The following is a 27,791-nucleotide window of genomic DNA, read 5'->3' on the forward strand; positions in this document are numbered from 1 at the left end:
GAAGACACACAATCACACTGACTCACTGACACATACACACACACACATACACAACTTATTGAAGATGCTACATAACAAGGTAAAGGAGCCTATTGCATCAGTGCCAGGAAGTAAGCAGCAGAATTGGGACATGTCATAAAATAGAAAGAATTAGAATAGCAATTTTTAACTAAATCTGCTAAGTAGTGGTGACCGAGAATTATCAGTAGAAGTTGCCTTAGCTATCCACCATGAATGAAGGAACAGTGAGCTTCTGTAGAGTGAAGGGCCTAGTACATTCAATCAACTGATTTGGTAGAAAAGGTCTACATGTACTTCTCTTTTTTCTTTGGCTTTATATTTTAATCTGTATCTTAGCGTGGAAAAATAGAGTTAGAGTTAAAGATTAACTTATATAATAACTTATATAATAAATTAACTCTTATTCAGAGCTTGACATTTTTAGACACTTCTAGTCTACTGCCCTGTGATCTTCAACAGATAGGGCTAAATTATTTTGAGCTTTGTTTCCCTATGTGGGGGTGTGTGTGTGTGTGTGTCTGTGTGTGTGTGTTATAAAGTTTCATTGATGTCACTGAGCATGTGAAAACAACCTTTTTATTTTGAAAGAATATGAAAAATATTACGTGTATGAGGTGGATGCAGTCTTAAAACCTAGAAATTAAATATACTGGGGTAGTTTCGATACTTCAATTTGTGAGTTAATTAATTGCTAATAGTTTAGCTTCTTATGAGATATAATTTCTTCCGTTTGGGTAGAGAGGATAAAAAACTAAAACAATAATTTGGAATGATAAAAGCTAGTAATTGACTGAAATAAATACTGATAATTTCATAGGGGACTGTTGTGATAATTTATGTTCTTGAACATCACTGCTGAAATAACTTCGAGACCATTTTCTGCATGAGAAAAAAGATGCTTCAAGCCGTAGCAGATGACTGGTCAACACTTAGCCAGGGCCTACTTGTCTACATAGCCATTTAAAATTTTCTCGTCTTAAAATTTATTCAAAGGAGAGAGTAGATAATTTGTTAATTACATGACTTGCTCTTCAGTGTGCCCTGCTAGAACACTTACTGAATAAAAATGTGATATTTATGTGATATATTTACTTCAGTTAATTTAGTCCAAGAAAGTGTATAAGAATAAATTCTGTTGCTAGCAGGAAATGACAATTACTTTATTCTTCAGAAAATGCAAACTCTACATCTTGCAAGTTTGCTTCCAAATCCAATTGTCATTAGTTTTTCTGGATGCTCTCTGAGTTTTTGCTATATTTTTAAAATGTCTGAGAATTATTTTGGCATTTTCTCCATTGAACTAAACAGACATATATCAGTACAAATCTGTTTTATATTTGATGACTAAATGTTCAACTACCACAAGAAATCCTTATTTGCTGCACCGTAGAATTTGGATAATTACATTGAATTGTACAACAGTTTAGAAGTTCAAAATTTGGTAGGTGCAGGTTTCATTAGCAGCAGTAACCCTGAAAGGCCAAAGAATAGGCCAGTAATTGTTAGTTGCATCTTTAAGCAATAAAGCATGGGGTCATTCTACCCTCAACTCACAACCAACAATTGCTGTGTAAGTTGAGTGTGTGTGAAATGATTGCCCCTGCACCTAATTGTGGATGAAAAGAAAAATTAGTAATATTTTTTTAGAATTGTCTCTACCTAGGAACTTTTGTTTTGTTATTGTTATTGGTCTACCTTAGATTAGAATTTGTAAATATAGATTGTCTTATACATAAAGGGTTTTTATTCATGGATATTGAGGAGTGGAGAGTGTGCCCATCTACTCATTCATGAAATTGTCAAGATGACTCCTGCTCAACTAGATCCCTAGTTAGGTGATGTTCATCTTCATTCTAAACAAAGTAAAGCATGGAATTTTTTAACTTACTTTTAAATCCTCGCTAAGGTAAAATTACTTGATATTCATTTGTTTCTATTCATTGTTAAATTTCACTTCCAAATTTATTGCTGTTGAGAAATAGAAATAATGATGTGGTTTTTTTTCTTTTATTCATTAATTCCTTTTTTTTCTTTTGATACATGTGTGTTGTTTTGATGTCAGAGTTATGCTGGCTTCATAAAATAAATTGGAAAGTATCCCATCCTCACCTATTTTGTGGATATCTTTGTAAAGGAATACTGTTAATTCCTCTTAAATATTTGGGAATCTTCAGTGGTAATTTTACTGAAGAAAATTTGGGGTGTTTTTGTGTTTTGTTTTGCTTTCACTAATTCAAGCTCGTTAGGTGTTATAGGTTTATGCAGGTTTTCCATTTCTTCTTCAGACAGTTTCCATATTTTTGTCTTTCTAGTGTTTGTTCCATTTTGTCTTTCTAGTGTTTGTTCAACTAAAGTTATAGAATGTGTTGGCATACAGTTGATAATGAGATTTTCTAATAATTTTATTTCTGTAGGACTAGTTGTGATATCTCTGATTTATTTCCCAATTTAGATATGTGAGTTTTCTCTCTTTTTTTTTTAGTCTACTTCAAGATTTGTTAATTTTGTTGATAATTACAAAAAAATTGGTTTTGTTTTTTTCTATTTTTTAAATTGTCTACATCATTTATTTTCACTCTGATGATTATTGTTTGCTTTCTCTGTCAGCTTGATTTTTACTCCTCTTGTTCTACCTTCTTAAAGTGATGAGTTAGTTGATTTGAGATTTTCTTTTAAGATGTAGTCCTGTAGAGCAGCAGTCCCCAAACTTCTTGGCACCAGATACTGGTTTCCTGACAGACAATTTTCCCCTAGATGGGTGATATGTTTGGCTCTGTGTCCCCACCCAAATCTCACATTGAATTGTAATAATTCCCATGTGTCAACGATAGGACAAGGTAGATATAACTGAATCATGGAGGCAATTTTCCCCATGCTATTCTAGTAATGGTGATTGAGTTCTCATGAGATCCAATGGTTTTATAAGGGGCTTACCCCTTTGCTCAATATTAATTCTCTGTCCTGCTGCCCTATGAAGGCGTGCCTTCCACCATTATTATAAGTTCCTGAGGACTCCCCAGTGATACAGAACTGTGAGTCAATTAAACCTCTTTTTCTTATCTATTACCCAGTCTTGGGTATTTCCTTATAGCAGTGTGAGAATGGACGAATACAGGAAATTTGTACAAGGAGTGGGGTGCTCCTATAAGGGTACTCAAAAATGTGAAAGTGACTTTGGAACTGGGTAGCAGGCAGACGTTGGAATAGATTGGAAGGCTAAGAAGACAAGAAAACATGGGAAAGTTGGGAGCATTCTAGTTATGAGCAATCAGAAGACAGAAAGATAGAGGAAAGTTTGGAACATCCTAGAGACTTGTTGAATGGCTTTGATCAAAATGCTGATAGTAATAGGAAAAACGAAGTCCAGGGTTAGGTGGCCTCGGATGGAGATGAGGAATTTGCTGGGAATTGGAATAAAGGTAATTTTTCCTATGCTTTAACAAAGAGACTGGTAGCATTTTGCCCCTGCCCTAGAGAGCTGAGGAAAGTTGAAATTGAGAGACATGATATATAGTATCCGGCAGAAGAAATTTCAAAGTGGCAAATTCAAGAGGAAGCATTCAAGAGGAAGCAGAGCATAAAATTTTGAAAAATTCGCAGCCTGGCAATGTGATAGAAAACAAAATTTCATTTTCTGGAGAAAAATTCAAGATGACTTCAGAAATTTGCTTAAGTTACAAGTACGCAAATGATAATGACAATAAGAATGGGGACAATGTCTCTGGGTCATGTCAGAGACCTTCATGGCTGCCACTCCCATCACAGGTCCAGAGGACTAGGAGGGAAAAATGGTTTTGTGTGGCAGGCTTAGGATCCCCCTACTCTATGCAGCCTTGGGACATGGTGCCCTGTGTCTGAGCTGCATCAGCTCCAGCCATAGCTAAAAGACACAAAAGTACAGCTTGAACCAGTGCTTCAGAGGATGCAAGCCCCAAACCTTGGTGGCTTCCACATGGTGTTGAAATTGCATGTTCATAGAAGTCAAGGATTGAGGTTTGGGAACCACAACTTTGATCTCAGAGGATGTATAGAAATGCCTGGATGTCCAGGCAGAAGTTCACTGCAAGGGCAGAGACCTCATGAAGAAACTCTGCTAGGGCAGTGCAGAAGGGAAATGTGGGATTAGAGCCCCCACACAGTTCCCACTGGGGCACTGCCTAGTGGAGCTGTGAGAAGAAGGCCACCGTCCTCCAGACCTCAGACTGGTAGATCCACTGACACCTTGCACTGTGCACCTGGGAAAGCCACAGACCCTCAACACCAGCCTGTGAAAGAAGCTGAGAGGGGGCTGTGCCCTGCAAAGCCAGAGGGGCAGAGCTGCACAAGGCCATGGGAGCCTACCTCTTGCATCAGCATGACCTTCATGTGAGACAAGGAATCAAAGGAGATCATTTTGGAACTTTAAAGTTTAATGATTGCCCTATTAAAATTTGGACTTGCAAGGGCCCTGTAACCCTTTTGTTCTGGCCATTTTCTCCCATTTAGAATTGATGTGTTTACTCAATGCCTGTACCCCACATTGTATCTAGGAAGTAACCAACTTGCTTCTAATTTTACGGGTTCATAGGCAGGTGGGACTTGCCTTGTCTCAGATGAGACTTTGGACTTAGACATTTGGGTTAATGCTGGATTGAGTTACGACTCTGGGGGACTGTTGAAAGGGCATGATTTTGTTTTGAAATATGAGGGCATGAGATTTGGGAGGAGCCAGTAGTAGAATGATAGAATGATATGGTTTGGCTCTTTGTCTCCACCCAAATCTCACCTTGAATTGGGACCAGATGGAGACAATTGAATCATGGGGGAGGTTCCCCCTTGCTGTTCTTGTGGCAGTGAGTGAGTTCTTACAATATCTGACAGTTTTATAAGGGGTGTCTCCCTTGGCTTGGCACTCATTCTCTCTACTATTGTCCTGTGAAGAGGTGCCTTCTGCCATGATTGTAAGTTTCCTGAGGCCTCCCCATCCATGTGAGTCAATGAAACCTCTTTTCTTTATCAATTACACATTCTCGGGTATTTCTTCATAGCAGCAAGAGAATGGGGATGGGGATGATTTGGGGATGAAACTGCTCTACCTCACATAATCAAACACTAGATTTTTGTAAGGAACGTGCAACCATCACATACGCAGTTCCCTGGAGGGTTTGTGTTTCTATGAGAATCTAATGTGACTACTGATCTGGCAGGAGGTGGGCCTCTGGTGATAATGCTCACTTGCCTACTACTCATCTCCTGCTGTGTGACCTGGTTCTTAACAGACCATAGACCAGTACTGATCCATGGCCAGGGGATTGAGAACCCCTGCTGTAGAGCCACTCATTTACTTGTAAACACTGATTTAGATGCATGTCATACATTTTGGTATATTGTATTTTCGTTTTCATTCATCTTAAAATATTTTCTATTTTTGCATCTTATTTTTCCTTTGGACCATTGGTTATTTGGGAGTGTGCTATCTATTTTTCATATAGTTTTGAATTCCCTGATTTTCTTGTGTTATTGTATAAAATTTAATTTCATTTTTATTGTAAAACATTCTTTCTATGATGCCAATCCTCTTAACCATATGGAAGCTTTTTTGATGTTGTAACATACAGTCTATTCTGGAGAAAGTTTCAGGGATATTTAAAAGGAAGCTTATTAATCCTTGTATTAATACAGCCACTCCCGCTCTCTTTGGTTACTGATTGGACTGTATCTTCTTTCTTCCTTTTACTTGTATAGGGGTGGAGGGGAAGCCTTCCTTTCTCATCTGAAGGTTAACTGCTGAAATGAACTGAAAATAAACAGATTGACACAAGAACACAGGAGTCCCACACATATGAGATTCAGTGAAGGGCCGGATGGTTAAGACTGAAATACCTTCTTCATAAAGAGGGAATTGGGGGTGCTGTAGACAGTTTTAGAGGAGTGGAAAATGATTTCTAGGAGAAATAGATAGAACCAAGGGGCAGACAATATCTTGCTAATGATTCTCTTAGGAAACTAGATAGAATTGTCAAGTTAAGGGAAAGTGAGGGTCAGAACTGCACTGTGAACAAAGTTTGTTTTATTATGTATATAAAATCTTCCTGATAATTGTGCAGAATTGCTCTTGGAAGAATAGAGGAAAACTCTATCTGAGTTTGATGATGATATTTAGTTTCTTCTCTTTTCCAGTGGTTAATCTTTCCTAGTTATTTGATGAGATTCTTAGGGAGGGGATCTTGGGAATTTTGCATTTCTTTGGGAAAGAAATTTCTTTAATGAGATAAGAAAATTTTAGAGAGAGTCATTCCTTGCACTTGGAGGGAGAAGGAACAAAAGAATGTGAGAAAATTACTGGTTCCGAGGCAGCTTCAAAGACCTTCCAATTTCATTTAATTCAAGACACTCAGCCTACTTAAGTGTCATATTTTGGGGTATCCTTTTCTGAGCCCAAACTTTTTTTATTCCATTTACTGTATTTTGAGTTATGTTATTAGTGATTGTTCTAGGAAATACAATTAACATTGTAACTTAAATAATCTCATTCAGAAAAAATGCCAATTTATTTCTAATACTATATAAAAATTCTGCTCTAATAGAGCACTGTTTACTTCCTCCTTTCTGTTATCATAGTCATCCTAATAATTCATTCTTATTTATAATCCAATCAACAAACTTTTGTAATTATTGCTTTATATTCTTCTCTTTTATATCAGATAGGAGGAGAAAAGAATTACCATAAAATATTTTAATGCTGTTGGTTATATTTACCTGTGTAGTTGCTTTTATTGTGTAGTTAGTTGTATTTCTTTGTACATGTTAAAGTTCTTGTTTAATGTCCTTTCATTTTGGCCTGAAAGATTGCCTTTTGTATTTTGTGGAAGGCTGGTGCTAGTAACATATTCTCTCATTAAAAAAAAAAAATGAACTGTTTTAATTTCTCCTTTATATTTGAAGGATAGTGTTCCTTCATATAGAATTCTTGTATAAAGTTTTTCAATTTAGCATTTTAAATATGTCACCCTATTGCCTTCTAGCCTCAGAGTTTCTGATGGAAAGTTAGCTATCAACCTGTTTGAAGATTCCTTATATATCATAAGTCATTTTTTTCCTTCTTCTTTCATGATTCCCTGTTTTACTTTCAAAAAATGTGATTATGTTTTGTCTAGGTGGAATCTCTTTGAGATTAGTCTATTTTGAGTTCATTGTACTTTCTGTGTATATAGACTAACATTTTTAAAAAACTGAATTTGGAAAGTTTCTGGCCCTAGTTTCTTCATATGTTCTTTCTGTCCCTTTCACTCTCTACTCTACTTCTAGTTTCTCTGTATGCTATATTGTTGTGCTTGTTCCTGTCTCACAGGTCTGTGGAATTCTATTGATTTTTTTTTCCATACGTTTTCCTCTTTTTTTCAGATTAGAACATCTCAATCGACCTATCTTCTTCATTTTGATTCTTTTTTCTGCACTCACACATGTGAGACCCTTTAGTAAATTTTCATTTTGGCTGTGATGCTTTACAAAATCCATAATTTCTATTTAATTTTCTTATAATTTTGATATCTTTATTTGATGAAACACTGTTTTCTACTTTACTTCTTTAGACATGGTTGTTTCAATATCTTTGAATTTATACATAAGTTTAGTTTGTTGTGTGTATATATACACACACACACGTGTATATCATATATATATCAGCTGATTTGAAGTCTTTGTCTAGTATGTCCAGTATCTAGACATCCATAGGGGCAGGTTTGTTTTCATATATACATATATAAATACACACACACACAGATACATACATATAATTTCATATATATACACTTATATATACATACACACACACATATATATATCATATTATATATATAATTTCAATAGCTTTGGGAACACAAGTGTTTTTTGGTTACATAGATGAATTGTATAGTGTTGAAGTCTGAGATTTTAGTCAGCCTATCTCCCAAATAGTGTACACTGCACCACCCACTATGTAGTTTTTTATTCCTCACCTCCCTCTCAGCCTCCCCACTTCTGAGTCTCCAGTGTCCATTATACTACTCTGTATGCCTTTGCTTACTCATAGCTTAGCTTATAAGTGAGAACATAGGGTGTTTGGTTTTTCCATTCCTGAGTTACTTCACTTAGAATGGCCCCCAGCTCCATCCACATTGCTGTACAAGACATTCTTTGGTTCTATTTATGTCTGAGAAATATTCCATAGATTACATATAAACCACATTTTCTTTATCCACACATCCTTTGATGGGCATTTAGGTTGGTTCCATATCTTTGTAATTGTGAATTATGCTGTGATAAATATATGCATTCAGATGTCCTTTTTTAATATAATAACTTATTTTCCTTTGGGTGGATACCCAGGAGTGGGCTTATGGATTGAATTGTAGATCTATTTTTGGTTATTTGAGAAATCTCCATACTATTTTCTATAGAGGCTGTGCTAATTTACATTCCCACCAACAGTGTATAAGTATTCCCTTTTCATCGTATTCATGACAACACTTACTGTTTTTTGGCTTTTTAGTAATAGCTATTCTGGCTGGGGTCAAATGGTATCTCACTGTGGTTTTAATTTGCTTTTCCCCAATGATTAGTGCTGAGTATTTTTTTCATATGTTTGTCTCTCTTCTTTTGAGAAGTGTTTATTTATGTAATTTACCTAGTTTTTGATGGGGTTATTTGTTTTTTTTCTTACAGATTTGTTTGAGTTTTTGTGTAGATTCTGGATATTATTCACAGGGACAGATTTTAATATATGTAAAGCATGTATAGACCATACTTTCCTATGTATTTGTGTATCTTATCATATTTTGTTGAATACTAGGCACTTAAAATTATATAATGTCATAACTCTGGGATTCAGATCCTTACCCTTTTCCATGGTTTATTGTTGTTGTTTGTTATTGTTGTTGCTGTTGCTGATCATTCAGTGATTTTCCAAACTAATTCTGTGGAGTCTGTGGTTTTTTTTTTCTTATGTAGCCACTGAAAGTTTCTGCACTGTTCAGTGAATGATTAAACAGAGACTTATAAAAATGTCTAGAATAAATAACTTCCGTTTTTTGCTGAGCGACTATCTCTGTTGAAGTAATTTTGCGATGCTCTGGAAATTTACAATTCAACCTTGGTCTTCGCTTCCTGACTTTGCCGAGTCTTAACTTCAGCCAAACATGAGCGATTAAGATGCACTCAGGCCTTTCCTGGTCATGAGCACTGTCCTGCACATGTGCATTAGCCTTCTAGATTCCTTTAGACTTTTCAGATCTTTTCAAAGCCCTTTATGGACTTCTCCTTTCCTTTTTAAATTCGCTGGACAGACTCTTGGTGTCTCCAGCTGATATTGCCAACTCAGGTAACTATGTGTTAAATAATTGCCACTTATTTTTTAGAGAAACACCAGGGGATAGAGCCTTCACACTGAGTGAGCTCTGAATCAGGTCAGATAAAGACAACCCTTTGAATGGGGCTTTTCCAGGGAGCTTCCAGGCAGGTCAAATAATGACAGTTCTCTGAAGATGGAGCTTTGTGGGGATTTCCAAACCCATTCTTCCCTCTCCATTGGCTGCTATCCTCCTAGTTTTCACTGTGACCATGGATATGAGGCTGCTTATTTTCTGTACTCCTAGTGAGCTATGAAGACAGGATGAAAATAGAATAAAGTAATCTGCTACAATGCTCACTGTTTTTACTGAGATTCAGCAATTTTTCTTGAATAACCACTTATTGAATTGTTAGAAGTCTTTAGTTAATTTCCACAGTTCTGAAAAAGTTGATTTTAACAATACCTCCTATGTTCTCAGTGCTTTTATGGAGAAATAGATTTTCAGAGATCTTAACTCCACACTTTGTGGTGGTGTTAATTGTGATCTCTTGATTAATATAGTGTTTCTTAGACTTCTACATATTTTTGTTTCTTTTTAAATTAATAATAATTTGTGAATGAGTTCTTTGGTACTACGAATATATCCTGTTCCTAATCAAAATTTCAATTTCTCCATTAATTTATGTATTTCTATTTTATTCAATGGCTTATAATTTGTTACTATTATTATTTATTTTAATGCTCAGATTGTACCAGAGCCGTTAAATGGAAGCCTTTTCACCTGTAACTATACTTATTGTCAATATATTTACTTAGTTAAACAAATATTCCTTTATATAACCAATCTTCCATTGCCATTGCATTTACCTTTCTATGCCAACAATCCCTTTACATTGCTTGAACTTACACACCCCTGCCAGACCACATCCCCCACATAAACCACATGGATATTTTCCTCATCCACTCAGACTCCAAGATCTTGAGCTAAATTACTCTTCCTACAAACACTATTTTTACCTGCACTAACTCTAAAACCCCATATCTGATTTCTCTCACTCAGGAGTTCTCTTCTCTCTTGTGTCCTGATACTCCATGCTACACTGCATCTTCCCTCTGGGGATGCCCTTTTACCCTACTTGGGTACTTACACTTTATAGTTGGCCAAGCCCCACATAAATCCCTTTCTTACATTGTCTGAGCTCCAACACAGTATACTCAGCTGCCTCAGCAGACAAACCTTCCTTATACCACTTGGGTTCTAATACTCTGAGCCAGATCACCCTTCTTGGCAGATACCTTGGTCAACATGCTTGCTTGTGTTGAATACCTTGCACTTGGCCACCACAGTAGTTGAACATTTCCTGTGCTGAGCCTTACTTTGCACAATCCTGCATGATGACTTTTAGAATGAATTGATTAGCAAGGAAAAGAAGGGAAGGGAAAAAGCAAGAAACCATTTGAAAATTTTATGTAATACTTTTAATGAAATATATATTATTCCAAAGCTGTGCATATGTAATTTTTCTAATAAAAGAAATAATTTATACATTTGCCACTTTGCCTTTTAAAATAGTACACCTCTGTTGGTTGTTTGTTTTTTATTTATAAAATCTTTGGCTAATTGCTATATTTCATCCATAGCAGACATTTCTTAGCTTGAAGTAGTTATTAAAGAATGAAGGCTAACAGTCAATTACTTCAGATTTTCTAATTGAATTTATAGAAATACATTCTTGTGTAATTCAAATGACTCAAATTCAGGAATATCTAATAGACAATAGAAAAACTACTCCCACGGGCCGGGCACGGTGGCTCACGCCTGTAATCCCTGCACTTTGGGAGGCCGAGGCGGACGGATCATGAGGTCAGGAGATCGAGACCATCCTGGCTAACACGGTGAAACCCCGTCTCTACTAAAAATACAAAATTAGCCGGGTGTGGTGGCGGGTGCCTGTAGTCCCAGCTACTTGGGAGGCTGAGGCAGGAGAATGGCGCGAACCAGGGAGGCGGAGCTTGCAGTGAGCCGAGATCGTGCCACTGCACTCCAGCCTGGGCGACAGAGCTAGACTCCATCTCAAAAAAAAGAAAAAAAAAAAAGAAAAACTACTCCCGCATACTTGCCAAATACCTTTGGAATTTTACTGGCTTAAAATGTAAAATATATTTCTAAATAGATTTCATATCTTTGTAAATCATTCACAATTAAACAAAATTCAGAACAATGTAATCATTTGCATTAATATGTAAATATACTTGTACACAAAGAGATTACAATATATAGAGGTAGGTATATTTTATTATATAATGTGTGTATATGTGTGTGTCTTATAATGTATGTATATGCGTGTGTGTATATACACATATATATGTTCATGCATTGCGTCGTATGTAGCTGGCCATGTGTGAATGTGTTTTAAGTATTTTTATATACTGGGAATGTACGTATGCACATATTTAATATCATATGTGCATTTTTTAGAAGCATTCATTTTTATTAGAGTAAGAATTGAGGCTTGAGAGCTTGTTTCTTTCACTTGGGAGACAAAAAAATAGTAATTGTTTATTTTTGTTCTCAGCGCTATCACACAAAAACAAAACAGAAAAAGGAAATAAATTTTCGTGAGCAACCTCTCCTAACTCCAATATCCAGAGATAAATTAAGAAAATAAGAGGAAAGATGAAAGCCTAACAAGATTTAAGAAGAAAGTTTTCCATTATTCATTTAATTCACTTTTAGCTGACCAAGGTAAGGAATGCTGAAGTTTAGATAATGAATGTGTCATGGTGTCAGCATTCTTAAAAAACAAAAAAAAAGACTGAGGGTAGGGGAATGGAGAAGGGAGGGATGTGTTCATAATTATCATGTGAACCTAAGAATGTTTTAGTTTGAGTGAGGCTAGTTTAAAACTATATTCTCTAGGTTTTGTGAGGGAGATATTAGGATAATGGATTACATATTCCCTCTATGTATATATCGAGATAAATCTTTAAAAATTCTAAAAGATAAGAAAAGTTCAAAAAACGAGGAAATGCTTTCCAAAAACCATACTTGCAGCAAAATCAATTAGACAATTTTTCTTGATCGCATTTGAAGCTTTGACATCACACATCCCGTTTATTTGCTTCTGGCCTAATAATCCTCTGCATGCTGGGAAATATCTTTGTTCTCTGATAGAAGTAATAAAGCTGTCTGCACGATTCTCTCTCGTGAGACAGAATGTTCCTATTTTATTTAATCTATTGGTGTGCAGCCTTTTCAAAGTAAATACTTCACACACACTGAACAGAGAAAGACATGCAAGGGGGCTGGCCCGAGAAGTGTAAAAATTAAAAAGTGCCCTGTGAAGAAATAATGATGGCTCTCTAAAAAATTAAATAAATAAGAATCTCGGGTCAAGCGGGCCTTGACTCTCATTGCTGCTAGAGTATGGAGTGCTTCATATTCTCCCAACCCCCCTGTTCCATTCAGTTGTTCCTGTTGAATAGAAAGCATCGAGAAAATGAAGAGATCTAAATGCCAGCAGGAGACGAGCTGCATTCTTCTAGGCATGTCCTGAGCCTAGTCACCCAGAACAACTTGTGATCCCTGGACAAAGCCGTTCACAGCAGGTGGCCATATCAAGAAATTTTCCTCCTGGAATTAGATATTATCCCAGGAATCACTACTGAGTCAAACATAATGCCCCATCCTGCTGGGTCAAGTAGGATTCCATTTCAATTTCTTTACACAACGATGCGTTTCATCTTGTCTGCGTACAATGACAGTGCTCAGGCATGAAATAAATTGAAGTGCCTGAAAGGCAGAATTATCCCTTGAACCTGCAGCATTCCCAACCCCAAAAACACACATTGTCAAGTGAGTTCCAGATAAGCAGGATCTTCAGCAAGTGTTTGTGCTGCTTGGCTTCCTTTAATCATACTCCCTTTTGTAAAACGGATTTTTGAGGGGAAAGATAAATCATTGCTGAGGAAAAAGGTCATTTTCAAAAGGCTTAAGAGGTTCATTTTGTGTGGCTTTCCAAGGTGAAACAGGTAATTCAGAGTAGTGAAAGTCTTTTGTGATCAACTTAATTCATCGTTCATATTACCAAGAATAAAAACTATTGAAATAAGACTGAATAAATTTCTTTATAACAATGTTCCTACGGATAGAAAGTGATGACTTGTTGTTTGTTATGAAACTGTCCAAACTCCAGCAAATGAAAGTTTAGGTTGAGAGCAAGCTTTCCTTCCACCTTCTGTTCAGAAAGCATAGGGGTTTTTCTGGGCTGTTTGGCAGACATATTTCAATACCTTATCAATAACACACCTCTGTTTACAGAACATCAGGCTAGCTTCAGCATAGCCGTAAAGCCAAACAAAGAGCATTTTTCTCCACTGTCACATTATGTTTGAGCTCTTTGGAGATACAGACTTGAGAAAATTCAAGGAATAACATTTCCTTTCTATTTTACTGAGAACAACCTTTCCATAGCAGTCAGATATTTTGTAATCTTATATTCCACCTGTGAGAATAGTTTTCTTGAATTTATATATGGAAGAAAGTGATACAAAAGAAATAAGATATATCTTAATTTTAATAAGTTAGAGTATCTTGCAAATTGTTACCAAAAACAACTACTAGGACAAAAGGAAAGAAAGTAAAATACATACAATGACTTGGTATTTAATGCATAAATCTTGTAAAATGTTTCTCTTTTAATTTTGATTTATTTGATTTAAATGTGCATTTTTAGGCAGTCTGGAAGGTCCTTTAGAATATACAATAATAACTAACTGCAAGTTATTATATATGTTTAGAATTCTATTACTGTTCTTTTTATCTATATAATTGAATATTCAACACTGATCCCAACGTTCAAGTGAACTTGCCTACCAGCTGATAATCGGTTTTAGACTTGCTTTCTTCCACATTGTATAAATTATTTAACTGTGCATATTGTGGCGTTAAGTACTGTAATTCTGCAAAGTTACTCTAGCTGAAAGAGTCAGGCAGCTATGAACGCACAACTTTAGCCACTAACCCTACAGAATTTACTCAGAGTAGTCTAAGGAATCTATAAAAAGAGAAACAGTTGTTACAGGCTATTTACCTAGAAGAGTCAATGAAAAATAATTCCACTTATTGAAAAGGAACGTCCGTATACATTTAGAAATTATATTCAGACAAATGTGAATGAATACCTGAATGTTTGTGTTTTTCTTGTTTACTAACTTTAATGTTCTTATTTCATTATTCTATCAATTTTTTAAAGATTTCCTGAAATATGTTAGATCTAGGCTATGAGAGGATCTATATTTTTCCTAAGCATGTTTATATACCTACTGACAATATGTGCTAGCGATTTTTTAAAATTTTTTCCCCTGAATACCCCTTCACCACTATTTATATCAATGCCTTAATTCTTTATACACTTATATTTTTTCCATAGTAAGCATCTTAAAATTGTAGCTTATGTTATATAATATATATCTCATTACACTTAACATTCTAGAACTAAAGTTGCTCAATACCTGCTTAATAAGTACATTAATAGTTGAATGTTATATTTAAAAGATAAATACATATTTGAAATAAACTTACAAAAAGTAAGTAGGAGATGACTATTTGCTCTTCCAGATGATTTTCATTTTTAGACAGATTTTTAGAATTTTCTAAATTTAAAGTCTAATATCTTAACATCTAGAAGGAATTTAATGTCTAAATTGTCATTGCATATTATTTTCCAGAATTCAGTTTAAAAATTTTAATTTGGGAGACTTTTTGACTTAGCTCCCCAATTAATTTATATTTTACAGTTACTGATGAAGTACCTTCATGGGTAATTTTTTTCAAGTACTGAGAACTCTTAATTTTTTCAGTGCAAACTCATTGTTTATGAATATTTGTCATGAGCTTTGCCTGAATGTTCTGATTGAGCCACGTATGAATCTTCAAAGGAAAGTGAAAGTTGCTACAAAGAAATTTTCTGCACCAAATGTAGACTGATTATAATATTGTCCACAAGTAGATTTGGTTATAATAGAGATTTTAATTTATACATTTTTAGGTTTTCAACATGTAAAAATATCAAGTTCGAGGAAAGGTTTTTGTTGTTGTTGTTTTATCTTAATAATCTATGTAAAGTAAATAGTGGAATAATTTTGCATTCAATGTCCTGTGCAAAGACTGAGCTACAATATGGTGCAGTGACAAATAACCACCAAATCCCAGCCACTTAAAGTGATATCTCACTTACTCTGCATGCCCTTCTGTGGCATCAGAGCTCAGTGCTTAATGAAGTCCCTAGAGGCCCGGGATGAGGGAGCGGTGATCTCTCAAATGTTTCTTATCACCATACCAGAAGGAAAAGAAGAATATAGGAAATTGCACATGAGCTATGAAAATGTCATCTGGAAGTGACACAGTCACTTGAATTTCACCGGCCAAAGCAAGCCATCTGCCCACAACTAACCTCAAAAGTGTAAGAAAGTGTAATTCTATCATGTTTCTGCAAGGGGGAAGAAGCAGAATTCTAAGTGAGCAGAACTAATGATTCCCTATACAATTTATGTCATCAGCCTTCTCTTTCTTACTTTCAGAAAGATATTAAACCTCTCCAATATCTCTGACCTTACTGTCACTCAAGATACACACATTTAGAGCCTCCTATTTTAAAAATGTGAGCTTCTTCTTGTGGAGATGTGAGAGTTTCCCCACTTCCAGCTTGACTCACCTCAAAAGATTTTACTTTGATGACACAGTAGTAAGCTTCTGCATCCTCTAACTTGGATATTCCTCTGATTGGTGGCCACCGTTGCATTCAATATTTTTGCTTTATTGTTAACATCACTATCTTAGTTATCAACAAAGAATATCCGTAGTAACTAATAAAAGCACCTGTGAGCACTTTAAGACAGTGAAGCATTGTACTGAACATAAAGGCTCATAGTTCCCTTAAACACAGACATTGCCCAACTGCCATTCAGGTCAGGCATAAAAGGAGTAGAGGAACAGTCAGGTCCAGAGATGCATTCTAGTAATAAATGCTGTGCCCCCCACAGTTTTGTGTCTTGAAGATTATTTCTTTTATAGTATCTGTTCTCAAAACATTTTAGACCCACCATGTGAGAGACAGTATCTGCCCCCAGGGAAAAGAGAAAACATGTTTTTAAAAGAAGAAGAAGAAGAAGAAAGAAGTGTTTGTTTTGGATGGTGTTTTAGAAATGTGAAGGAAGAAACAGGGTTAGGAATACATGGAATGTGGTATGAGAGGTGGCATGGCTGTGAACCACATGTTTAAGACACAAAAAGATGATATTGATCTAATAATGATAAGAAAAACAAGACTGATAAAACACAAAGAAATTATAATTTCTGATTTTCGAGTACCATAATGGTTTCTCTGTGGAAAAGTTTTCTTGACAACTGCTTGAAATATGAGATGTAGAATATTTAATCTTATATAAAGAATTTAATAGCAACGTGTTAATTATAAAAGTAAAAAAATGATTATCAAAACAAATAATAAACCTTGGGAGTCAGAATAAAAACGAGGATAGATAATGTCAAGTAACCAAGAAGATAATAGTGCTAGTTTCCTGATTCTATAGTGAAGATAATTGTAAAGCAGTTTAAAGCTAAGATCAAGGCAAAAGGATACTTTAACTTAGTTGGAAGTATATTTGTAAATGAATGGGTTATGGAAAGGGGAGGAGTACAAGCTAAATTACAAAGTTGAGGTTAACAAAGAAAACTGAATAATTTGACTTTTATACCTAATAATTTTGAAAGTAAAGATGAAAAACTGTACTTTGTCTGTAGAAAAAGGCCAAATCAACACTAAGAAAGAAAATGCATAAAATTGAAGAATTCTCAGAGAATGCAGAAAAATGAACTCTATGTGATATTATTGAGAAATATAAGAGAACTTATACTACTTCTACTCCTACCATCTAATGAAAAATTTCTAGGCTAATTTTGTAACAATCACATTTTACCTTATTTACTAAAGAAAATATAATTTGAATATAGGGAAGTTATGGAGAAAAAAAAAAAAACACCTCCTGTATACAATCATACTTCTTGAGTGGATCTGAGCAGCAAATGTGGACAGAAAGAGCTGTTACAACTTGATCATGTTGAATAACCAAGACAGAAAGAGCTGAAGGGAAGCAGTGAAGCAGAAGGAGGAGAAATCTATCAGGGAACCAATAAGGTGGTGTGAAGCTACGACAGTGTGTTGTGAAGTGATTACTAAAATATACCTGTTAGTTGATTCAGGCTTTTAGAAAAACTACGAGTAAAGTCAAACACTAGATTTAAGGTAATTTGCGTCTGCAAAATTAGCACCCCAACTTAGCCTCACATCCATTAATGTAGCCCATTACACACATATGCACACATTTGATAATGGTTAGACTTGTTATGAAACCCAGCTGAAGTTTTATGCCTGTGTTCCAAGCAATTCAGAACATAAGGAACATGTGGGGGGTAGTGACATGAGCTAACAACTGATTTAAATCAATGAAGAAAATAGTGTATCTCCGGAGTTGAACATGAGAATATAAGGTTATCCTAAGACCTTCAGTTAAATAGAGAATACTTGCAGCATGCTCTGGAATTCCAGCGGGAATGATATAAGGAAGGAGCATCCTCAAAGCAAATAGCTGCATCTCAATGGGTAGGAAAACCCCTGAGGAGTTCTGGCTTTCATGGGAGGGTGAGGAATATATTCGGAGGTTGTTTAATTAGTTATTAACTGAATTTCCAATGCTCATGCCAGTTGAGCCACATATTTTGTCTCTTCAATTCAATCCAATGGAAAATTATTGAGGTCCTCTCATAGGTATTTGTATAATGGTCAGACATACAAGTGCGAATCAGAGACAGCCTCTATTGCTGAAGTCCTCACAATCTATCTGTCTGCTGGACAAGAGTGGAGAAACGGACTGAAAAAATGGCTCCTACCAACATAAGGAGATAATGCTAGAGCAGCAGTGTGAATCAAGTGCTATAGACATGGAGATGAAGGGAGCAGGAAGGAATAACCACAAATAAGAGAACACTTTTTATCAGGGCTCAAAGGATTGGCAGGGTTTTACTAGACAGAAAAATACAGATACATGGAAGTCCATAAATAAGCATATAGAGAATGAATGTGCCTCATGTGATTGGAGTCTATTGGAAGTTAGTTGATTTAAAAAAAGAGGACAGGAGAGTGTCACCACTGGCTAGTGAGCAGGCAGGCGTCAGCGCTAAGAAGAAACACAATGTTAAGAATAAAATGATCTGAGTAAAATAAATAATACACTTTTTCTTATTGCTACACTACATTACATTAATATTACATCGTTGTTATGTAATATTACACTAAGGTAATATTACATCAATATGACATTATTGAGTGCAATAACTGATCATGTTTTCAAAATAACTTTCTTTGTTTTCTCTCATGTAACTCTTTGTTCTGTGTATATATGTCCTGTGTCTCAATTATGATCACTTTCCTCTCAGACCTCCAAGCCAGAAAGCTTAAAATCATCACTCATGGCATAATTCTTATTTTCCCTTTCCAAAACCCTTGGATATAAGAAAAACAAAACAAATAATGAAACAAAATAACCCTCCCCCTTACTGCAACCAATTTCTAACTAGTCCCTAAATTTATTTATTGCATCCCATAGGATGCTACCAATTTTGTTGATTCCTCTCCATTTTTACTGCAGAATTCCTAACTTAGGTCTTCATAACTGTAGATTTGTATTTCCACTTTTACTTTCTTGCTAGCTTCCCTACATTCTCCTTATCAATCCTACCAAATGATTATGCAAACTGCCTCCAGATGGGTCTTTCTAAAGTTCAGACACAGTCATGTCATGTCTCTCATCATGAAGCTCAGTGGAAAAATGCTTGAATATGACATTTAAAACCATTATTTTTCTCCTACCTGCATGCTAACTGCAATTCTCTGTCAATAATAGTTAACAATATTAGAGCATTCATGGTTCCTCTCTGATTGCCTTTCACATCTATCCATCTCTCATCTATCTATCTATCTATCTATCTATCTATCTATCTAACAAATATTACATCAATGCAGTTGTGTATCCTCTATTTACCATGATTTTTCCAACCTAGGCCTCAGACCATTGGAAAATCGGTACTGCATATTAAGAGCATTATGGGCTGGGTGTGGTGGCTCATGCCTGTAATCCCAGCACTTTGGGAGGCCAAGGCAGGCGGATCACCTGAGTTCGGGAGTTCAACACGAGCCTGACCAACATGGAGAAACCGCTTCTCTACTAAAGATACAAAATTAGCGATACTCAGGAGGCTGAGGCAGGGGAATCGCTTGAACCCAGGAAGCACAGGTGGCGGTGAGCTGAGATCGCGCCATTGCACTCCAGCCTGGGCAACAAGGGCAAAACTAAAAAACAAAAAAACAAAAACAAAAACAAAAAACAAAAAAAGAGAGAGAGAGAGCACTGTGGCTTTTAAACTGCTGCATATTTGCAGAAAATTTATTTGAGGAGATTTAACTGTTGTTAATCTAATTTACAATTTTATTTTGCTTACAATGCTCATATTAACAAATCTATAAGGGCCCTGTTCCCATGAGCTAAGTTGAAGTGAGAGGTGAGGGATGGGGTATAGAATGCAGAACTCATGACTTTTAGATACAGTGCACACTGTTTTGCAACTCAGAATGTGTAATTACCTAAAAAGTGGAGATGGAGGGAAGGAAGAAATCTCCAAAGGTCCTGATTTATGAAGGTGTTCTGCCCTCACAGCTGCACAACCCCTGGGTGAACTGTGATTCACACTGTTTGCTGTGTCAAGCCTTTCTCCCGTTAGTGAATAGCATCCCCTTTTGGTGTGAAAAAAGTGTGGGCAGTCTTACAATGGGAACTGGATCCCTTTAAACATATGATTTAAGGCTTCCTTTTTAAGGATTTACTCATCGACAAAGTTTTAAAGCTTATCATAGTATCACATGCAAGAAAAATGTAATCTCTGACAAATTATGTCTAGGAAGGCAGGTACTGCTTCTAGTGATCAAGTTATGAAAACAATTCATCCTCATTTTGTAAGAAGTATCTCATTTTCTTACTATACCTTTCTTATTTCTGGATGCATTACCTAAATTTGTAATTTACAAGTTGTAATTAGAAACTCTGAGATAATAGATTTTACGAACAAAGGAATGGTTATGATGAAATGCATTAGAAGAGTTTGTTTTAAGACAAACCAAAAGATGGTTAGTGAATATTACATACTTTAGGAGGCTTAAAAAGTTGTTTGTATTAATTTACTGAATAATATATATTTACATAATGACAACAAAGTAATCTTTTTTTACCTTATTATAGCAAGTGACCTAACCCATTTTAAATCATGTAAGTGATTAAATTTGGAGACAAGATCAAAATATCTTTCATCATCAGATGCAAAGAAATGACAACTAGAGACACAGCAGTAAGAAAAACACCCACCCTACTGAAATCCATTATATCAAAAACGTTACATTGAACTGACTTTACCACATTACTAAAGGATTGAAAATTAACCCAAGGTTATCCACTTCATACAAAATAAACATTGAACATTCAGTGCAGCAATTTCTTTACTGCCTTATGATGACTTACAATATAACACAGATTGGTTTTTGAATGTTTTACTGTGAAAGCTGATTTAAAATAATCTTTGAAAGGACTTTTTTTGAGGAGCTCTTTATTATTATTAAAAGGGTAAGTGCCAGAGCAGCAGCAGGGAACCACTTAAATAGAGGTTCAGATACCCTGTTCTTAATAGGACAAGCTTTAAGTATTTTTATACACAAAATAGACTGACACAATTTCCTGTGGGGTTTCTTCAACATATATAATACCCATTATGATACAACAAAGTAGTATTGACATGAAACTAATAAAGTGGGATTTTTTATCTGTCTTTATGCTTTTAAAAATTCTTACTGGATATATGAGCTAATTCAAAGAAAACTTGAAATCAACTGGAAAATGCTTGCAGAGGAAATGATATGGGCCACTTATGTGGACTGTCAAGTTTTTCTTGAAATTGTGAAATTTTTGACATGACATCCAGCTGCATAATGGTAGAACACAACAAAAAATGAAAAAACAATGTAAGGAGGGGGAAGCTCCTTTTACTGATATTAAAATTGTTCTGATCAGAAATATGCCATGCATCATTTGTAAAAATAAATTATTCCATAGCCAGGTAAATCAAGATCAAGAATAAATGAATGAATATTCAGGTTTTCACTTTTTAAAAACATTGAATAATAAAAACCACATTGATTTGACATAAAATTAATCATTCGTAAAATATTTCCACTTTATTTCACTAGATTAACTTAATTATCCTTTTATCTGTTACAAGAAGGACAAATTAAGAGAATCCTTTAGGACTGAACTCTTAATGCAAAACATTTCTTCAGAGAGGGAAGTAGATGCAAAGTTTAAGAGCTCTTTGCGGTTGGGAAGTTGCAGCTTGAAGATATATTGACATTCTTCCGCTGTTTAATGCCTTCTTAATGCTGCTCATGCATGCACGCACGCGCATAGACACACACACACACACACACACAATGCTCATTTAATGGCAAATAGTTGCTGTTTCTATTTGAATTGATTAAGATATATTTTAAAAAATAGGCTTTTGGCTTTTGAAATGGCACCCGTAATACCAAAGTGACATGATACTGCACTTCTGTAATTCAAATGGGCGGCCATTGAGACAAGAGAAGCAAGTGCCTCTGTGCAATTTTCCTCCTTTTTTTGTGAGTTAAGCAGATTTACTCTTTAACGGTGGAGCTTCAGTGGATGATTATGACATCAAAGTGTGACAGACAGTGATTATGTACTGCAGGGAGAAAATGCAGTTAAAAAGAGACAATTCATTCCCATAGCTTAAAGGGACAATTTCCTTGGCCAAAAGTAAAATAAACTCTATCATCCCAGGCTTCTTTCTGAAAGAAAGGAGAGTGGAGGCTTAGTCTGTTTCATTTGATTTTTCATTTCCTTTCATACTTTAGAATCACACTGTCTCCCCGCATACTCAAATACCTTTCCCATCATAGTCACCCACTCATCACATATTCTCTGATTTCTGATTGAATTATTTGCTGTATTTCAGTATTTTTAACTGCAGATTTCTAAACATCAGGCACTTACACTTTACTGAAAATGACTTTGTTGTTATAGCCTGATTTTGCTTTTTTTGAACTCAATTATCTTTCTCAATTTGTGACCTCCCTTTAGTTTTTATGAAGCTGTTAGAAATTGTACCTGGAATATGGTTTAGTCAGATATTTGCAAATTTATTGTCAAAAATTAAGTAGTTATGATTTTTTGCTGTTTTATATTTAATTTTACTGTTTTTAATTTCCATTCCTTTATTGTACCTTTTTCATAAACATACTAATTACATGGGTTAATTATAACAAATGTTGTTGAATTTAACAAGGCCCAAAGTTGGGTAATTTAGTAGTTTAGTTGGAAAAATTTTATTAAGCAGAATCACCTTGATTCTTAGCCAGACACATTGCTCTCAATATAAAATTAGCATATGGTATGTGAAATTTAAAAGTAAAAATTACTATGAATTCCTGTGAAATTTTTAATAATAATTTATATATTTAAGTTTGTTTTATTCTGAGAAAAAAGTTGCCATTTTACTGTGTCTGAATTGTTTTGTAATATATTTTTAGAGAAATATAATTATGTCTTTTTAGTTATGACACTTATATAACAAAACAAAAATACTTGATTTAAATATAGAAACTTCCCAAAGATATTAGTTTTACTAATCTAATCAAGATAAGTAAATTATTGGGATGTATCGAAAATGAAACTAAGAAGAAACAATAGGATAAACACAGTATTTATTCAAAACATTAATTTGTCTTGTTTTTTGAATTATCACCTAAATAGAATTCATAACAACATTTTGTTGATGTGTCCATAAATTTTCTACTTAGAAAAGGAGATAAATTATATAAAGTATCTTTAAGTTGGAGATTATTCCAATTAAAATATTTTGGAATAAATTAAAGCTCAGTAACATTCAAATGAATAATACTAAAAATGTTTTCTATGGAGAGAATTTTTAGAACATGTATTTTATATGTATTCAATCCCATATATTCAAATTTGAATTTGTGAAGAAAAGATAGCATGTGGCAAAATTATAATATTGAGATCAAGTATTAAATAGGAATATTTATAATCCTGTTTTACTATCCCAAAACACTTAATTAATAGTTTGCTATATATTTTGCAATTTATTATTCTTATGTGTTTTAGGGTCTATATAATGCTAATGTTCTTGTTGCTATTGTTGTGTTACCTTTGTATTTTAAACAGAGCCTTCAGCTTGCAGTGGATAATACCCTCTTACGCATTTGGCATCATTTAATGTCTCTATGAAATAATTTCAATATTGTGTGACAATGTTTGGCTTGCCAAAACAAAACCCTGGAGGGCTTCATTTGTTTGTTATTTTGTCTTCTTTTATCTGCCTGTCTGTGTGTCTACCTGTCTGGTCTTCGCAACAATCTTATCTTCAATGTAGAAATGATGTAATATAGTTAAACATGCGTATGATTTAGAAACACGGATTTAAATAATTGAAGGAGTCTTATGAAACTTATTCTCACACCTTTAGTTTGTTTTCCAGCACTCTTGATCATATTACTGACTACATGACCTCAGGATAAGAGTAAATAACATGCATTTTGTATTGTGGAGCTTCACAATCCAACAAAATCATAGAGAAAATGACATCTTAAAGTTTTTTCTCATCAAAAAGTGAGACAGAATTTGCTTTGATAGATTGTAGTTGCTGGGATAGCTCATTTTTATTAACTGTATCAAGGAGACATCAAAACTGCTGACCTTCAGGAGATTCTTCCATTTTTAAAATTTGATTTCTAAATAATTGGAAGTTTTAGAGATTATTCTTCTATACTTTATCAATAACAGTATTGCCACAAAACAAAAGGTAAATCTAGTTATGAAAAATGCAAAATGCCTGTCTTATACCAATGGAGTAGAATAAGTAAAATATGGGAACACGAATATTATCAAAGACACCAAAATCCAATCACTTGTATTTGTGACCATAAAATCATGCAAAGCTGCTCCAAGTGAGAAAATATATATATAGTGTTAAATATGAATTGAAATGTAATTATTTCCTGAAGTTGTCAAATAATGGTAATATATGCAATAAAATGCTATTCAGAAAATAATAATATGTTTTTCTAAGACTCTTCACTGTTAGAAATCTACTTTTTCATATTGTAGCATTCTGAATTAGGATGTGGACAGCAGCAGTTTTGACATGGTTATTTTGTCTTCATAGGTGCCTTAAGTGTCAAGGCCTGGAAGAAAATCCTTCAGACCACAGTGGAACACTCTTTTAGAAAATACTCAATGAAAAAAGTAGATACCATAGAGTAGAAAACATTGATATTGATGACTATGAGTCAAAGCTGTTCTGATAGAAGAGCTGGATAGCCTAGGTTTTCTTCTAGGGTTTTTATGGTTTTAGGCACATGTATACATACGTAACAGACCTGCACTTTGTGCACATGTACCCTAGAGTTTAAAGTATTAAAAAAAAAAACAGCTGGATAGAGGGACTCTGAACATAAAAGTGATTTTAAAATACCTTAACCAATTTATTTTACTCATGAATTTTTATGTATGTACAAAATTTGTACATGATAAAAATCAACACTTGGTATTTAAAACAGTTTCTTCAGGTCAACCATGGTGGCTCACTTCTCTAATCCCAGTACTTTGAGAAGCTGAGGCAGGCAAATCGCTTGAGGCCAGGAGATAGAGATGAGCCTTGGCAGCATGGCAAAATTCCATGTATACCAAAAAAACACAAAAATTAGCCAGGCGTGGTGGAGCGCACCCATAGTCCTAGCTACTTGTGAGGCTCAGGTAATAGGAACACCTGAGCCCTGGAAGTCCAGGTTACAGTGAGCTGAGATTGCAGCACTGTACCCCAGCATGACAGAGAGACCCTACCTCAAAAAAAAAGGAGTTATTTCAATAAGTATAATTAGCTATCTAGATATATCTATCTACCTACCCACTTACCTATACGTAGAGGGAGGTAGATACATTGGCCAATGTGCCAAATGATAAGGAACATTGTGTTATAGTTTAATTGACAGTTTTTTTTCTTTCTTAGTAGTAAATAATGGTGCATTTTAAAAACAATAGATTTGATGTCATAAGTAATAGGATTATTCGCCAAGTTCACTGTTCACTGAGACAACTCCTCCCATACTACCTGTGTATTTGCAGCATGTACCTTTCCAGGTACTTCTCATGCCCTTTTGTCTTTCCATGCACAGGATACCTCCACTCAATAGAATGTCATTTTCTAACTTCTCCACTCAATATATTCATTTATTTTTTAAGATCAATTCAAAAGGTATTTCCTTGGTGAAGTGTTTCTCTACTATCACAGAATTATAGCATTCTGCCTATACAATAGTCTAGCCTCTAGTCCATATACTATGACTTTTCTGCATATATTTTTATATTATTCTATTTTCTAGTTAATTGTAATCTTCCTAAGGGCAAAGGCCAGGTTCCAGTTAATGCTGTCAACCCAGAAAGCAGCATCATGTGCAAAATTTGTTTGTACTATCAGTAAATGATACCTGCTATGCATGTGGTAAGGCTCAGTAACTATTCTTTGAAATAATAAATAAATAAAAGTGTGAACAGTGAATATATGTGATATATTCATATAAACTATTTATATTTTACAACCATATTTTAACAAATCAAAGTGTGACAATGCTGAAGCCAAGGCCAACACATTAATTTTTCCAGGTTTATTTTCACCCATTTATTCTGGCTGTTATCCTGCACTGGCATGTTTATTCTTCCTTATTGCTGATACTAGAGAAGATTAGGAATAAATTAGTGCAACTTATCTTCACTATGTGAAAAGTCAATACTCATTGATGGTAAGTTAAAAATTGTCAATTTCTAAAATAATCTCATAAGTAGAAAATAGCATGCTTATATTAATACCTTGATTATAAATATTTTCAAAGAATAATTAAAAAATTCAACCTTACACATAATACATCTTTTTAAAATCCTGCTTTATTGTTCTCAGAAGTATATGAAAGATTAATATATTTAGGTTACAAAGTCTTTTTAACCTTTTGCTTTTACTATCTATTCAAATGTTTATGGGAATAGGCAAACATGAAGGAAGTGTACATGGATTTATCATTTGCTTGAGTGTTATAATTAGGGGCCCAAACTGTATAGGTAAGAATGATATTTAAAAATCAACCATGCTTAAACCTGAACATTAGTCTAATCAGAATTAGACACCCAAGTTGTTTGTTGCATCTTTGCTTTTATTCAATTTTAATAGATGCCTTCTGGATAGCAATTAGTAGAAGCATTTTCTAAAACTACACAAAACATTTTACTTAAATTCTTTACTCTCTTTTCAACCTTTTTCTTTGATGAAAATATACTTTCCTTTTTCACCATAATGGCTTTTTATTTAACTTATGCCTGCTGTACATGGTAGTATCTGTAAATAACAAAAAAAAAGTATGAAGGAATGATTAACTGTTACTGTCATTGACCTTTCATATTCAGGCTGTTTGTTGTATTTTAAAATACAATTTTAACTTTAAATAATTTAATAAATCTTAATTCTCTACTTTGCACCTTGGGCAAGCTTTTTAACAGTTCTGGGCCTCATTTTCCTCATTTGTAAAAAAAAAAAAAAAAAGGAGATAATAATAACACCTAACTCACAGGGTATTTTGTGAAGACTAAATGGATTAATAGATGTAATATATTTAGAACAAGATGCATAATTATTTGATTTGGGAGTTATTTTTGAAATTATTGTCATTATTTCATTTGGTTAAAAAAATTCTGACAATTTCTGAACAGTGTCTTATGTTTGTCAGGCTAATATTCAGGTTTAAGTATGATTAATTTTTAAATATCATTCTTACAGTTTTGTCCCCTAACATTAATAAAATGCAAGTGCAGGTACATTTCCTTTATGTTTGCTTAGTCTCAGAAAACCATGCTTTATTATGATTTATTTCTTCAAATAAATGAATAAATCCATTCTACTAAGGAAAACAGGAATAAGCATATTCTATGACTCAAACATGGCAACATAGAAAAATAGAAAACAATGATAAATAAATTTCAGTTCAATATAAAAATGAAAGCTCTGGTTAGAGCACTCAATTAGTAAAACTACTTGGTTTATGAATCAATGAGTTTGTGGCAGGACAACTGTCCAGATGGTCACTGAAAGGATTCCTTAGTTTGGTGAGAGGCCGGCTTAGAGGGCTCATATCATTCTTACAAAGGAGTCTACCTTATTTCAAAGCAGAATCATCTCTCCACGTGGGGTAATCTGAAGGGTGGCTACCTCACTCAC

This window comes from Pongo pygmaeus, chromosome 5 (genome assembly GCF_028885625.2).
Source record: "Pongo pygmaeus isolate AG05252 chromosome 5, NHGRI_mPonPyg2-v2.0_pri, whole genome shotgun sequence".
NCBI classification, from domain to species: domain Eukaryota; kingdom Metazoa; phylum Chordata; class Mammalia; order Primates; family Hominidae; genus Pongo; species Pongo pygmaeus.